The sequence below is a fragment of the Zonotrichia leucophrys genome, chromosome 3 (genome assembly GCF_028769735.1).
Source record: "Zonotrichia leucophrys gambelii isolate GWCS_2022_RI chromosome 3, RI_Zleu_2.0, whole genome shotgun sequence".
NCBI classification, from domain to species: Eukaryota; Metazoa; Chordata; class Aves; order Passeriformes; family Passerellidae; genus Zonotrichia; species Zonotrichia leucophrys.
The window spans coordinates 110,603,321-110,617,097 of NC_088172.1; the positions used below are offsets into that span (position 1 = coordinate 110,603,321).

General features: G+C 47.2%; 1 protein-coding gene across 1 annotated transcript in view; it reads left to right on the forward strand.

Annotated features, from left to right (window-relative positions):
- XKR6 (XK related 6) overlaps nucleotides 1-13,777 on the forward strand; it is a 179,203-nt gene that overhangs the window by 1,353 nt on the left and 164,073 nt on the right. The window lies entirely within an intron of this gene.

Sequence of the window (13,777 nt, forward strand, 5' to 3'; positions counted from 1 at the left end):
GTCACCTCATGGCTTGAGGTGGATCAGTGTCCCCTGGCTGAGGTGGGACCAATGGGAGTCAGTTTCACCTCATCATTTGAGGTGGACATGGGTCACTGTCCCCGGCTGAGGTAGGGCAGATGGGGGTTGTTGTCGTCTTGTGGTGTAAGATGGACATGGCTCATTGTCACCTCATTGTCTGAGGTGGACCCTTGCCAGTGCTCCCCACAGTGGAGGAGGTGTCAAGGGCCGCCTTGTGCTGAGGAAACATTTGAGGGGAAGAGAAGTTACCCAAAATACGTCTGTGGGGCTGAGGTGGGAGGAGTGGCATTGGTTGGTACAAGCAGGACATGAGATTGGTGCTCCACACGTGGAGATTTGGGGTGACCCCTTCTTCACTGAGAAGAGCCCCAAAGGGAGCAGAGATGCAGCATGTGGGGCTGAGGAGAGGGGAATAGGGCTGCTGTCACCTCACAGATTGGAGGGGACACAGTTCTGTGCCCCCCATGGTGTGGGATGGAAGGGATTCTAGCTCCGTGGGAATAAGATGGTGCTCCACAGACATGGGGCAGGACTGGGAGGGAGCTCATGGAGCTGCTCTTCCCTCCAGGACAAGCCCAGGGCTGGGGGTGACCCTGGCAGTGGCAGCACTGCAGAGGGAGGTCCTGTGTCCCTGGAGGGGACTCACCCCATCACGCCCCTCCTGGAGCCAGGGGGCAATGAGAAAAAGCCCCTATAGAACGCAGGGGCTGCTCCAGAGAGGGTCTGCAGGGGGATGGACCCGTGGGTGCCAAGCGCTGGGACATGCTGGTTCCAGAGGGTTGATTTCCTCCTGGCACAGATCCCGTGGGGATGAGGGGTGAGGGTCTCATCCATCCCCGAGAGCCTCCCCCCAGCCAGAAGAGCGGGAGCTGCTGGCTCGCTGACTCCCCTTGAACCGAAGGAGCGGGTGGTGGGAGTGGAAAAACGCAGCGTGATGCCTCGGCTGTGGCTGTGGAAAAAGGGGAAGCCTCCTCGGTGGGGACGGCGGCGGCCGTGGGGCTGCCGGTGCCAGCCTGAAGGTCAGGGATAAGGGACTCTTCCCTGCCGGAGGGAGAGGTCCTGGGGTGGAGGAGACGCTGGCCAGAGGACGAGTCTGGCAAGTGACCTCGGGCTCGGCAGGAATAAAAAAACATCCTCCAGTGCGAGCTGGAAATTACGTTATCCTCCCCAAAAAGAGAGGTGGGAGGAGGCAGGGAGGGATTCTCCAGGATGAAAGCCTGTGGATGCAAACACTGCCACAGAGATGTCGGGCTTACCGAAAGAGGTGGTGTAAGGACAGCTGTAAAAACCCGGCGTGGCCCAGCATCCTCTGAGCTGGGGCGCGGGTAGGGAACGTGGAAGGGGTGTGAGATTTGGGGTGGGGGTAGAGGGACAGCTCTGGATTGTGTCACAGGGTGGTGGCTGCACCCCCTCCACACCATGGATGGGTTAGGCTGTAGGGAAGATGCTCCAGATGGGGGTCCCTCAGCGTTTGTAGCTTTTCAAATAATCCTTAGGGATCCAAGATTTTTATTTTCCCAATTTTTTTTGAAGAAGCCGCGGGGGTGGAGGGGAGGGGATCTGTGTGGGAAGGGTGCGTGAGATGTGTACGTAGGAAATAAGCCCATGCAATCATGCAGTGCAACAGCAAATACATATTTCTTCTGCATCTTCAATGTCATTTGTGCAGCGTTCAAAGCACATTTGTTCTCAACTTCTGCTTGGGGGTTTATTCTATTTTTATGGGTTTTTTACGGCCGGGATTTGGGCTGGGGGGTGGCGGGAGGGGGATGTCTGCGGGTGGTGCGTGCGAGGATGATGAATTGGTCCGCGACCCTTTCTGCTGCTTCCCCTGGTACTCCCAAATGCTGATCCCATCAGCAAAAGCAGTTCTCAATGCAGATGCTCCTCTGGCAAGTTGGATTTTTCCTTTCTTGGAGTCAGGCAGAAGAAATGGTTGTGTTTTAGCTGTGCACAAACACCCCATGCCGTGGCATGCTCGAGTGAGCGTGTGGGGAGGGGGATGCCGAAGTGATACTGGCAGGGACAGAGGGGATTCATGCAGGGGGCTGATTTTTGGGTAATAGGAAGAAACAGAGCTCAAGTTGCCCAGACTTTTCCCTGCTAGGGTAATGCAGAGGAAAAACATTTGCTTCTGAGATTGTGCAGGGCTGGGAATGCCAAAGGGGACTGATAAGGAATGCTGCAGCCTGGATCATGTCAGGTGAAATCAGGGAGCTTTCTCTCCTGTTGATCTCTAATCCCACCAGCACCCAGCTCCCGTTCTTTAAGGCATGCTGGACAGTGTGGAGCTGACTCCCAATATCTGACCAGAGCCAGAATTAACTTCCTGGGATCTGTGGAGCAGCCTCCACGAGGATGTCTTTTTGCATTCCCACTCCAGCTATTGCCAACGCCATTAAAATTAATCTCAGATGCGGTGATGGGGCTAATACTGGATCACACTGGTTTGGCCAGCTTTGCCTGCAGCACAATCCCTGCCTGCTGGGGAGAAGTTTAGGCGTGGGGATGGAGGAGGAAAACCTGGGACAGCGTAAGTTCAGTGCGTAATGCTCCGAGCCTGCTCTCCCGTGGGATCACAGATCCGCGCTGCCGCTGCACGGAGCGTAATTGGGATCGTACCTTACGTAGGGGATGTCGTGGGTGTTGCTCAGCAGCTGGGAACGAAACCGTGGAGAATTGGAGGGGGGCAGGTTGGAGTAGTAGAGGAATTCTCATCCTGAATACGTTAGGTAAATGTGCGTTTGGATTTTGAGGGATGACACAATTCCTGTGGCGGCTTCTTCTCGTAAATACTGGGAAGACTCGCCAATAAGATGGTGAATAAATAGCATTTTATGGCAGAAATATAAATATACATCGGGATCTTATTTTAGCAAGGCTGTCTCTTCATTTTGTCAGGATTGTGGGAGAAGGAGCTTGTTTTGGAGCAGTCTGGATGAGGGCTTTGTCTGTTTGTGTTGTACTCAGAGGGTGGATCGTGACCAGGCAGGAGGGCTGAGGGGGCAGTGCGATTGCTGAGGGGGCACTTAGTGATATTCCTGGAGTTTTTGTGCTTTTTTTTTAGTTCAGCTGGGATCTGAAGGATGTGTTAATACTGTCTGTCTGTAGTGGCTGTTGGAAAAATAGTAAAAACATATGTGTGTGTGTATAGATACATTTATTTTGAATTCTTGCTGGAAGTAGTCTGATCTCAAATGGATGCCAGTAGTCTGATCTCCAATGCCATTCTCACCAATAAAGCTCAGCTCCTGGGGTTTTTACCTTCATAAACCTACAATATTCACCTTTCCTCTCAATTCGAGGACTTGAACAATTCATCCAGACTATCCAAAAAGTGAAGGATGCCAGTTGGGGCACGTTATGCTCATTATAGAGGTGCTGCAGTGCAAGCTGCCAAGGGCTGTTCCTTGAGGAGGGATGCTATGGTTTTGCTGGAAACAGGGTGAGGACAGGGCTGTTCTTTTGCTAGAGCTGTTCAGCCATGTAAATTCAGGAGAAGCAGAAGTTTTGGTATCTTGAGTAGTTGCACAGGTTGTATGAATGACAGGAGTGAGCTTCCCTGTCTGATGTACCTTTCCTTAACCTCTGCTGGAAGTGGGTTACTGGGTCATGGATGCTGCCCTGGCATGGGGGTTTTAGAGTGGAAAGTCAGATCCCTTGCGTTGTGCCGTGCTATTAAAGCAAACATTATTGGATTCCATTGGATTAACGGGATGTGGAGCTGAGCTAAAATGAATGCTGACCAGCTGGATATCTCTGTGTGTGTTAAACCATCAGTGATGGTGAGTTTTGGGACATGAATGTGCTCTGTTTGTGGGGTTTGTTATTAAAACAGATTTGAATCTAGGAGATCTAGGAGAAAAACATTCTGTACAAGAAACCCCAGCAAACCACAACAAACCTTGTCATTGTTGTGACATTAAAAATTGTCTTGTGTACGTACATGGTGAGAAATTTCTAATGTTTAGGCAGAGAGCTGGCATCTTTTTTATTAGTGGAAAGACCAAATCTGTGAGCTGTTCATCTTTGGAGGTGGAAGGATGAATCAATGGGTTTAAATGGAATATGTGGCATTTAATGACTTTGTGTTTGAGTGGGTTCAGGCTGTCCTAAAATACTTTGTCTGGGATGAACTTTTTGAGTTGGAGACACGTTATTTTGAATAGTTTAGAAATACAGGCAGCTACGACTCTGGAGTTCTCTGTCTGAATCCCTCAAAGTGGAAGCCATCTGCTTGTCAAACAGCAGATGAACCAGAAGCTGCTGACCCAGTGCTGCCTCCTTGTCTTGGTTTGGGATGTTCAGCTCTGTAGAGACTTTCTGTAAATTTGCTGCCTTCCTTGGCACGTTGGAATATTTTTTTTCAGCCTTTTCTGGTTAGCTTGTCTGGCAGCTGAGTTTTTCCTTTTAGCCAAGTTTTAACAGCTTGCTTTTATAGTATGGAGTTTTGTCAGTTTTTGACAAGTTGGCAGAGGGAAGACATTCTGGGATAGATGATAAATATGTTCTCCCTACAAAATCAGGTCTGGGGTTTAACTTTTTATATTTTTTTTCCAGCGAGGTTGTTCTCCCTTTCAAAAAACTTACCCATTCCACCCCCATTTCTGCAGGATCTCCATAAGGAAGTGCTGGGCTGTGGGTGTAGAGGTCCAACAACATCTACAGAGCATGTAGCTTCTGAGAGAGTGGAAATAATAATAATAATCATAATAACGATGGAAAAAGGGCTTTATCCCTTGAGTGGGGTCTCCATGGGTGGCTGCTGGTGGTGATGCTCCGTGTCTTGTTGAGTGGTTCCCACTAGAGGGGGTCCAACCACAGATGTTGGAGCGGATCTGCTGGGCCAGCCTTGGGAGGGCAGAGATTTCTCCAAATCTTTCCTTGGGAGAAATTATATCCTGCCCTGAGCTGCTGGGAACTCCCCTTCCCATGCAACCCGGTGTTTCTGCAGAGACAGCATGGCTTGGGCAGGTGGGGATGGGATTTGGAGGAGAAACTGGAGTTTGGTTTGCTCTTGGATGCTGTTGAGGAAGAGCTACGTGTGCTGGGCAGTGACAGCAGCTCATCACCCCCCTACCCTGGTTTTTGGGGGGGATAAAAGGGGAGCAGAACTGTTTGGGTGACCTGACTTAGTTCTTACTGGAACCAGCATAAAATTTCCATGATTTTCAAGGTGAAGACACCATTGCAAGGTATTTTGGGGACAGCATCTCCAGGAGTCCAAAAACTGGAAGGGAACCCAACTGCTTTGAAGCTGGGCTGCAGGCTGCTTTCCTAAATGCTCCCCCCATGTGGACCTTGACCACAACATCCCTTTTCAGCTGTTCAAGCTGAACTCCAGGAAAAACAGCTGTTTGTTTTTTTCCCACTCTCCCTATGGCTTTATCTCTAATGCCAGTGGCAGCCTGACAGTGCCTTTCCTGGTGGAGGGGAGGCAGGGTGCCAAGGGAAGGAGGGAAAGATGGCTCACCATTTTTTATGTGTTAAAATTCCAGGCTCTGTATTTTCCACCTTTCCAGACACTTCCATTTTGCTTTCAGCTGCACTGAGCCAGCTTTATTCCTTGCAGTGGTTCTCCTCTCTGAACAAATGTAGGTTATTCAGGGAGCATTTCTTTTAATGAAAAGGATGGAGGAAGAACTGATGGTGATAAAGCATCTCTTTGGAGGAGAGCTGCTTGCTCTGCCTTGAGACTGCAAGGAGCAGAAATGGGACGTCAAATTTGTAATTTTCCTTGGGAAATGAAGGTGAGCCTGTGGAAAAGTCTGGATCCCTCACACAACTCCGCTCTCTACTCATTTTGTTTTATTTCCCTTGAATCCTGACTTGATTTTTAGCACCTGACTGTAGTGAAAATCAGCAGTAGTACAAGGCAGTGTTTTAACACCTGGAAGCTTTTAAGCAGGAGGAATTGTGAGTCAGAGTAAAGCTTTGCTAGAGAGAAAATTAAATTGTAATTAAAGGTGTAAGCAAAGAACATGTGCCAAATATTGTCACTTCATTGACCCACCTCCTTCTGATGTGCTGGCATTCAGAATGATGGCCAAGCCTATCATAATGCTTTAGGGCACCAAGATGCTTTTCCAAACAGGATCCCAAGAAAATGGGGAAAGAGCTTTCCAGGGGAGGAGGATATTTAGAAAATCCTCCAACCTAGCAGCAATCTGATGGAGGGAGGAATACTTTGTATTTTTAACCCTATGGAGTGGAATTGCTTGATCTTTGCAGGCACATCCCATATCCTTTAGGCTTCAGTGTCAAAGATGCTCCCCAAAATCTTCTGGATTGTGGGAATGAGCATTTTAGCTGTGTCCCAGGAGCAGTCCACTGCATCTCTCCATGGACGGATTTTTTTATTTTTTTTTTTGTCACTCTATCCACTTGGGATTTACATTTCCAACCATCCTGTATTCCAGTTTCAGCCTGTGTTTGGTTATATGGAAATGCTGTAGCAGAGGAACCACATTCACAGTGCTGAGGAGGAGCCTCAGGAGTTGCTGTTTGCCCATCCCTGAACAAATTTCACTGATGGATTTTCATTATTTCAGTATAAATGGGTAGTTTATTCCTTACTTCCATATCTTGAACCAGGAAGAAGTTCAAATCTTGGCCAAGAGACAAAAAACTAGAGCAAAAGGCCATCTCAAATGTGTCCCCAAAACTATAACGGGACCTGAAGACTGTGCTGCTCCTCATGTCTCCTTTTTTTGGAAATCTGTGAGAGCTCAGGTTCACCTCTGAAATATTCACAGTCTGTCCTTAAGTGACTTCAGCTGCACAGAAGATTTTTGCAGAATTGGCAGCTTTGTTGAAACCTTCTGTGTTCAAGCCCAGAGCCTTTATCATGATCTCCTCTTCCTCTGCTCCATTCTGATTTGGTTTACCTGCAGCCGGATTTTGGTATCCCAAAGAAATATTCCCATGTTATCATGGAATAGAATCATGTCATGGAATGGTTTGGGTTGGAAGGCCATCCTATGCCACCCCTGCCATGGACAGGGACACCTTCCACCATTCCAGGTTGCTCCAAGCCCTGTCCAACCTAACCTTAAACATTTCCAGGGATGCAGGGGCAGCCACAGCTTCTCTGGGCAACCTGAGCCAGGGTCTCTCCACCATCACATGAAAGAATTTCTTCCACATATCTGACCTAAATGTCTCCTCTTTTGGTTTAAAACCATTCCCAGTTGTCCAATCACTATCTGTCCACGTAGAAAGTCACTTTTCCTCTCTTTTATGCACCCTGTTTAACTACCCCCCTCTGTTCAGGATGGGCTGAGGGAATAGGCATCTTATCCCTGTCCCAAAACCCTGTGGGAAATAGGACTCAAACAGGAATCTCTCAGTGCCCTATAGATGGTTACTGAATGAGTGCTAGGAAAACCAAGCCTGTTGTGAACAAACACAAAAATGGACACTGCAGAGGTCTCAGCTCATGCTGGAAAACTCCTGTCAGCTGCTGAGCTACATCATCTTTTCTGCCTTCCCAGGTCTGCTTGATGTGGGAGAAGTTTCCCATAAAACCCCCACCATTTTGGCAGAACTCTTATTAAAAACTCTTCAGGAGCCATGATGTGAAAGGCTTTGGCAGCTGGAGCTGCCTTTATCACTTTGCTAATTAAACCTGTGGGAAAAACCCAAACCTGAGTGAGGGGGGATCATGTCCAGCTGCCAGAACCTCCCTCAGCTCATGGGGTTCTGTGGGGTTTTCTGTAGGGGCACGGAGCAGGACCATATTTTGCTTCAGTGATGGATGCTGGTCATCACAACTCTCAAAAAAAAATCCAGGAGACATGACCTCCCCCATCCTATCAGTGAGGTGGCTCAGGATCATCTCCTAAAGCAGGGACGTGTCACATATCCCTGTGAGTTTGAAGAGTTCCAGTCTCTGGGAAATTCACCATTCTCTCATTTTCTCTTATGAAAAAAAGATCAGTTTAACTCCTCATGCTTGGATCCCCCACACAGGCAGCCCTGGATGACAGGATGGCAGAAATACGTTTCCTGATCTACCAAACACAGAAGACAGCAGTGAAGCACCAGGAGTGGTTTTGAGTTTGGGATTGGAATTCATCCCAGTTATGTCTAAGCGAGGGAAAAAAGAGCAACGGAGGCCGATGTTGTTGAAGTAAAAATTGTAAAGAGTGGTATAAGCAGAAGGCATTTAAATAATGTAAACAGTCTGGCATGGGAGGAAGGATGGGAGGCATTCCAGAAACAAAGGGAAAATAGTTTTAAAACATGGCTAAAAATACAGCAACTCTTGAATTCCAGAGATTATCTCAATTAGCGCTTTTCAATATATCTTTACAACAGAATTGTAGGAGTTCACAAAAGATAATGGAGGCTATGAGATACGGAGAAGTGATATAAATTTGTTTAATTAAAAGGATGAAGGGCTCCCTAAAATAAGATTCACTTATCTTCTGTAGCTGGGAAGAGCGAGGTTATATTGGGAAGACTGCAGCTCGTGGCACCGTAGTGTGGAGAAAGCATGGAGAGAGCCAAGGCTGGGAGGAAGAGCCCCTTCTTCAGCCTCAGCAGTTCCTTGCTCGGTGACTTTCAACAGCAAATCCCTTCCCATGGGATTTATGTGCTATTAGAGCAAAATGGGATGATTTTACATTTCCAAGAGGATTTTGTTTGATGTTCAGAGAGCGGGAATTGGACATTTTCGTCCAGCAGAAAATCAAATACTCAGACATCAGAGCTTTGAGGGGCAGGCAAACATGGTTTAAGCTGGGAATCTGTGTGTGTGGAGCTGTGCATGGATGTGCTTGATGGCTCCTCTGGCTCCAGAGGTGTGTGGCACATGTCAGAATTTATGTCCAGCCTCAGCATTGTGTGTCCATCCCTTGGAATGGGGGAGAAGCATGCATGGATATCCAGCTGGAAGTGTAGGGGGAGACCATAGGGGCCAGGGAAGAGGGAAGACCCTCATGCAGATCTAAATTAAATTAACCCCCCTGGATGTATATTAATATGTTAAGTAGCACTAAGCTCTGTATCCCAGCTTAGCAATATTTCGAGGCACTTTATTGCTTTAATGGAGGGATAAAATAGAACCTGCAATTATAGTAATTTTTTCTAATTGAATATTTTGCTTTATTCTTTCCCTTTCAAAGCATGACTGTAAGTACCAGCCTTCATAAAGCTTTGGAAATATTTATACTTTCCCTCTCTGGCAATGGGTGTAAATATGCTTTTTCTTGGGCAGACTGTTTGGGTCCCTCATGGATGAGGAGCAGAACAGCTCTGGAGAGCAGTGGGCAATGCACCTTCCTCTGCTCTTTTTAATCATGGAATTTTGGGATGGTTTGGGTTCAAAGGGACTCTAAGGATCTTCCAGTTCCAACCCCTTTCCATGGGCAGGGACACCTTCCACTATCCCAAATTACTCCAAGCCCCATCCAGCCTGGCCTTGGACACTTCCAGGGATCCAGGGGCAGCCACAGCTTCTTTGGGAGATCTGTGCCAGGACCTCACAATAACAGCTGTTATTCCCAGGCCATGTTCTGTGCAAGCAGATGAGATCCTTGCTTTCTGTCACCTAAACTGAGTTTGGGGAGGAGGACAGGTAAAGCTCCTTCAGGATCCTGCTGGAACAAGATGTAGATGGTTGGTAAAGGCAAAAGCTGAAGGGCAGAGTCCTTGCCCAGAACCAGCCAGGTGAGGCAGCCCTGCTGCCAACAGGGACAAAAGGGGATTAAACTCGACAGCTGATGGTATAATTGGGTGTCAGTTGAGTTTTTTGAAGTAGCCATTTTCAGTGGCAGCTCTTCAAACCAGAAGTTCCTCCCTCCAGCTCAAGCCTCAAGCAGGCAGTGAAATGCAGCTAAATTAACATAATAATTGCGTTGTGCGTTCCGTGTGCTGAATCTGGGGTTTAAAGAGGGAGATTTGCTGATACTCCCTCCATGTGATGGGATGCTATCAGTTGGAGGCTGTTGCAGTAGCTGTCTCCTCGTCTAAAGGGGACTTTTGATCCAATAAACTGCTTATCTCGTGTAGTTGTCCTTTCATCTAGCGTGGGTGGTGTGTGACGGCTGATGGAAGGCGCAGTATTGTGGCTCGTTTATGAATATTAATTAGAAATGGAAATAATTTGGAACAGCGTGCACCAACAGCTCTCCAAGCATCACTGGCTGCAGAAATCCATCAGTTCCTCCCTCGTGGAACGCTCACAAATTCAGGGAAGACGCTCACGTTGGGGTGTGAAGTCACCACACAGCGTCTGTCACGCCGACACATCAGCGATGCAGCAGGAGCTTGACTTGGGGCTTTATTTCCCAGCATTTGTCACGGCTGGGCTGGGCAAGGAATGATTTCCTTGGGAGCAAGGAAAGGAATTATTTCCTTGGGAGAAAGGAAAGGAGTGATTTCCTTGGGAAAAAGGAGCTGCAGCAGTGCCTTGCCAAGTCATGTGCATCCGATCCGGGGCTGGAGGTTGAGGCTGTGCCTGGGCACGTGGCTGTGCCGAAAGGCAGCGCGATAAGGCTCCGGCGCCCTTGTTCCAGTGAAGGACACGCTTTGCTCCTGAATGCTTAATCTTACCTTAGTCCTTGTCACTCCGGGCCCCTTGTCACACGCTGACGTAAATGCATCGTGCCGCTGACGCCAGGAAAGGCTCCAGCTCCAAGTGTGATGATACCAGAGCCCTTCAGTGAATCTCACAATGGTTTGGGCTGGAAGGGACCTTAAAGATCATCTCATTCCAACCCTTTGCCATGGGCAGGGACACTTTTCCCCTTTTGTGGTTCCATCTCAAAGTCCAACCACGTGCACTGATCAAGGATAGAGCCCTCTTCATCTCTCTTGCCAGGAACTCATCCTCAGTGGCCACATCTCCTCTTAGCTGCTTGGTACTGGCAGGATTTGCCCTCTGACCCTGAGATGGGCTAGCACAGCATGGCTGTTTCTGTCATGTTAAGTTTTCTTGGCTTTTGGGAGAGGGTGAGTGCCTCCAGGATGCCAGCCGGGAACGGTTCTGGTGGTGCTTCTTGAGGTGAGGGCTTGTAGGAATGATTATCATCCCAGGGATGATCCTGTGCTGGTTGAGCCTTGAAGGCAACAACATCCCTGCATAGTAGACAAGGAAGAGCCCAGAAGCACGCAGCACATCCTTGCAACACAAGGAAAATATTCCTGTTACTTACGGTTAATTTTTATTTTCTTATGAGACCATGGGCTTGTTTTGCCAAGCTGATGAAGGTGTATCCAGCCTGTCAGAGTCTCCAACAAAATCCACCTCTAGCTTTTGGACATGGCCACCAGACTTACCTGTTTGGGACTAAATTTATTTTATGTGTGCACTAGTAGTGGAGGCCAGATCCCTTCATTGGATTAGATTGTCACTGTCATCTTTGGGAGGGTTATATTCAGTGGGCCACTTTGGAATTGTTGCTTAGGGGTGAATCCCAGGTGAGGAGAGCAGAGAAATGCCTGGATATGTCATAAATCATGGAATGACAGAATGGACTTGAAAGCTGATCCAGTTCCAGTCCCCTCTGATGGGCAGGGACACCTTCCACTGTCTTGGGTTGCTCCAAGCCCTGGTCTTGAACACTTCCAGGGAATTTAGCTGAGACCCAAACACTCATGTCCCTGTGGACTCATCCCCCTCAGATGCTGGTGGAGGAGGATGTGGTTTGTTGCTCCCACAGTTTTCTGGAGTGCTTTGCTCCTCAGGGAAGACCCTCTGGGGTTAAACTGGGATCATCCCTGGGAGCTCAGGACATGCAGCAACCCAAAAATGCACACTTCTGGGGTCACCCATCATCACCCAGACTCTAATTTGTGGGTTAATTTATTTTTAAAGCGAGCCAAGTAATTAACTGCTTTCCTTTAAAACTCCTCGGAGCCCTTCAAACCAGGGCTTTAAAAATGGGTTGATTATTCTGCTTTCTTCAAAGCGCGGGGTATTAGGAAAAGTCGGCTCCTGCAGGCACGATCCTCTGGCAGCCCAAGGCACTCCAGGGGTGCTGTGCCGTGTCACACCCGCTCAGTGTCACAAATCACTCGCCTGTGAGTGCCACTTGCTCTAAGTGGGGCATGACGGCTGTCACAGGGCCGGCTCTGCCGTCCCCACCTTCCCTTTGGAATTTGTGAATTTGTTCCCTTCCCCCGGCGTGGCCGGCGTTGGGTTCTTTGAACCAGCTCAAGCTTTGCTTTTCAATCCTGAGCTTTAGATCTGGGATAATAAAACATCAAAGTAAACCAGATTGTTGTGGATATAGAAAAAAAAAAGGAAAAAAAATCAGGACACTCAGTAGGACTTCGGGGAGTAATAAATTTGTTCTATATTTAATCTCGTATTTATCGCAGTGTCAGTATGAGACCACTTCATTTTACTACTTTAACTGTAGCTAAGAATAACTGAATCCTTGAAATATTGAGAAAGTGGCTAATACCTGGTGGTAGCTGATGGGATCCAGCTTTAATAGTTATTGATTGGCTTCAAAAAGCTCCCAGTAATATCACATTTGAGCTACTGTATGTTGGGAGTTCAAATCCTATCAGTTATTTAAGATTAAAAGTAATTGTAGATTTGCAGCTTAATCATCCCTCAGTAGGTGAAGCCAGCCAGGACTTCAGGTGTCATTTATAATTTTGCAAAAAATTATGGTTGATCTGCCCCGCTTTTATTGTGGGAAAATCTTGGCATCCCTAAATTCAGGCATTCTTCAGCATTTCCTCAGCTTGCTCTAAGATTGGTGTGGATCTTCTGATGGGGATGCAAAGCCCAGTTTGAAATCTGTTTGTCAGGCAGTGAACAAAAGGGATAAATGACCCCTGTGGGGTTCGTCTTAGTCTTGGTCTTTTCTCATAGTGCCCCATGTCTCTGAAGGGGCTGAAAAAATCCACATATCCTCATAGAAAAATAAAAATTATCCCTCAGTAAGGGGAATATCTTCCATTCAGAAATTCAGGAGAGCAAAAAATCAGATTAAACATTGCTTTTGAGTACTAAAACTCTGCCTGGGTAACCTGACATTTACCTGCGCTTCAGCAGAGCTTCAAAACAGCACCTTTAATGATGCTTTATTACCATTTGTGGTTTTAGTCTTTGTTTTACTGCTCTGGAGTTTCATAATCCCATTTATCAAAACATTTGGGGTTTTGTTGTTTCTTTTCTCCCTGGTATGGCTTATTGCACAATTAGAGCTTTGTTAAAGGCTCTCATTATTTTTTTTTGGTTGTGATCAAGCTCTGCTTGCAACGAACCACTGAATTTTCTGTTTGAACACACAGATCTCCCTTTAATTCCCTGCTGCTCCTTTCACTGGGAATCAGATCTTTGACATTCCTGGGAAGTGACCAATTTTTTTATCAGTGAGGGCAAATTATTTCTAACTCTTTTATTTTTTGTTGATATTTAAGTGTGTTCTGAGAGGAAAAAAAATACAATTTTTCCAATTTCCTGCAATTGTCAGGAGCTGCATAATTGCAGCGGGGAGTTTGAATTCAGGGGTTAAGTTGCATTTCTGGTGGCTTTGCCAACTTCTTTGCCTGGGAATAGATTATTTCTCCCTTTTTCCAGGAGATTAGGGGATTTATTTGTGAAGCAGCACTCCTGACAAAGGTGTCTGAGGCACCGGGTTTACACCTCCTCCATTTACTTTGAATGAACTGCTTTTGCCATCCTGAAACTGATTTTTGGGGGGAAGAGTGAGGAAATCATGCTTTTAATTTTGAATATTTATTTTGGAATAATTCTGCTGAGGAATTTTAAGTAGGAATTGATCAGTGAGGA